General features: G+C 38.6%; 1 long non-coding RNA gene across 2 annotated transcripts; it reads left to right on the top strand.

Annotated features, from left to right (window-relative positions):
* The first annotated feature begins 390 nt into the window (after positions 1-390).
* On the top strand, positions 391-2,175 carry LOC125528898. Of its 2 annotated transcripts, XR_007292488.1 has the most exons (3): positions 391-550; positions 1,156-1,239; positions 1,877-2,175. It is a non-coding gene; the product is annotated as an uncharacterized LOC125528898 (long non-coding RNA). The 2 variants fall into 2 exon arrangements; XR_007292487.1 differs by having other exon boundaries at positions 391-1,239.
* Positions 2,176-2,690: the final 515 nt, after the last annotated feature.

The raw sequence follows: 2,690 nt of genomic DNA, 5'->3' as shown, positions 1-2,690 counted from the left end.
GTTGAAATCTCGCCTCTAAATCGAGTTTAGTGCTCTTTTTTTTGGAAATACAGGTACTTCTGAATTCCTGCAATTTCTGTACTAATTTTGTATTTTGTGAGGAGCCACAGATGTTTCCAAATACTAGAATGATGCATGATGGGTCGCACACAAACTCTTGGCCAGGTGCCTCTCACATCTTCTCTTGTTTGTACTATATTCTTCTTAAACTGTTAACACAATGAGCATGTACTTGGTTCATCCAAGAACGTAAACATGAAAAGTATTCCTCTTGTGCACTCTCCTTCCCTGACATACAGGGCACACTACGGTGGTTGGATGATACCAACAGCCATAAATAGATAGCTAAGCAATCAGATGCGACGACTATGCGAGTGTGTCAGGTACGTCAAATTCACTGATCTGAAACTATTGGATCTTACTAGGATCCCCTCTTCTCTGTAATACTCAGGGCCATCTCCTCTACCTATTCGGCCAACAGTTTCAGCATCCAGCAACCATGGTGACAAAGCTGAGCATACTGGAACTGCTCTAAGTTTCCACGTTCTCGGTAAACAAGTGAACTAAGAAAGCCAATCCTATTTAATAAATGTTGGCATAGATTAATACACTGGCACTACTTAGTCTGCATGAATGTTGTGGTCTTCTAAATTGTTAGAATAATGTCAAGTAGTTTAGTAGGAGTCCGTGCTAGTTTAACTAGCCAAGTTTGAGTCTAATTTGGTTAGATTGATTAGTTAGTTTTCCAGCAAGTCTGGTTTGCATGTCATAAGCATTTGTGTACTTGGGTGGTCGTACTAGTCCATATATGATTCAATGAGTTTGCATAGCTAGCTGCCTACATGTTATACTACTATGTCTTGGAGTTGGCATGCCTTACTAGTGTAGGAAAGGGCGCTGGAGTCTGCGTTGTTTTAGATGCTATAAGTAGGGAGTAGGTTTAGATTGTTTCGGCCATGTAGCATGTCATATCGTGGAACCAGGTCGTGCAAGAGTTTTTCCATACAAGAACAAGGTCATGTAAGAGTTTTGGTATAAAATAAGATAAGAAAGAGTACGGTAAAGGACTTCGTGCACATGTATTCAGCTATTTTGATGTTCGATTCTGTGGGCAAAAGCGAACATAGATTACTAATGCATATGCCAAATTAGCAGGCTACAGAGACTCGATTGTTCCAAGTCGATGTTGTTGGCGCTAAAACATAGAAGACTACTGTGCCAAGCTGGATTTACTAGGAGGTATTTTCTGATCGTAGTTCCATATTGCGCGAATGATTCTTCACCAGTTTTAATGGAAATTTTGGAGTATTAATAGCATTACTATATTTTATTATTTTGGACATGTTTCTCTCTTTTTCACATAATTAGTACAAGAGAACACTTTTCTTGCATGTAAAAATGGCCGTACTACTTCTGTGAGATAAGAATCTTTGCGGCTAGATTAAGTAAAACAATTCATCAACTACTGTATGCCTGCCTTACATTCCCCCACCCCTATAAAGCACTCTGTTTCTATTAACATGGGGAAACTTAAAAATTAAATTAACTGAGTTAGTTTACCGTGAGCTAAAATGACTATTGTTAGCTACAAATGTGATACTGGAAAAATCCGAACAAGAACACTGCTTTTACTTCAATCTAAAGGATTAACCCCAAATATAAAGCTAAATTTGATGTTGTTAAACTTGGTAATGAATTCTTGGTATTGCAAGCTGATACTACATTAGCGAAATCTTATAAGGTTTTACAACTACAAAAGGTCAAATTTATTAGTCATGCAGCAAGATTAATTATCACATTGCCTTCAACCTTTCTATGTTGCTGCTCCTTTCAATTTTTCTGCCCTATTAACCTATTTCATTTCTTTGTTTTGTAGATAGATTCAAATATTCGATGGTGCATATCTCAGATGTTGGTTGCAAGGTCAAGAATAGGGGTGCTACTAGATAGTTTCACATTGTGTCTTAGAATGCCATTTCCAGTTCCAATGTTTCAATCATTATGTATCTGATATTTTTGGTATCAATGTTAGATCATTATGTTTCAGAATGGCTGACACGAAGGTTGCAAGGTCAAGAATGGGATTACTACTAGTTTCACATCTTGCAATCTTTGTATGGTGTACTTTGTAATGCAACCAAGTTGATTTAATATATGATGAGAAATTTCTGTTTATTATACAATGTTCCCTGTGCAATATCAACATTGTCCTAATAATTCTTGATGGTGATATATAAATACCATGTATTTTTCATGCAATGCACTAGTATTGTAGTACTCATTTATAATCATCCTGTTGGGTAGCCACCAACGCATGTGAACCGTTGTTGGGCTCTAACTCTATACGTTGCTATCTTACAACGCTTATTCCGGTCGTTTACCAACGGATGCATATATGTTGTTGTAGACCCTTGCAACGCCACCAACGGCAACGCATACAAGTCCGTTGGTGTAGGCCCTACCAACGCTTATATGGACCTTTGCCAACGCAATGATGCGTTGCTGTAGGGGGGTTCTTGTTGTAGTGGGAGCAGCCCGACATGGTAAGACATAAATGCCTTCAATGATATGACCGTTAGGTGGATAGATATTTTGGAACAGCTGGCGCATAGCACAGCAATGGTCGGAATTTTGAGTAGCAAAATCCTCAGGGCTATCATGTTCCTCACTGTGTAGGCAATCCGCACTGG

This window comes from Triticum urartu, unplaced genomic scaffold (assembly GCF_003073215.2).
Source record: "Triticum urartu cultivar G1812 unplaced genomic scaffold, Tu2.1 TuUngrouped_contig_5193, whole genome shotgun sequence".
In the NCBI taxonomy this organism is placed as follows: Eukaryota; Viridiplantae; Streptophyta; class Magnoliopsida; order Poales; family Poaceae; genus Triticum; species Triticum urartu.
This window is presented reverse-complemented; position numbering and strand designations above follow the sequence as displayed.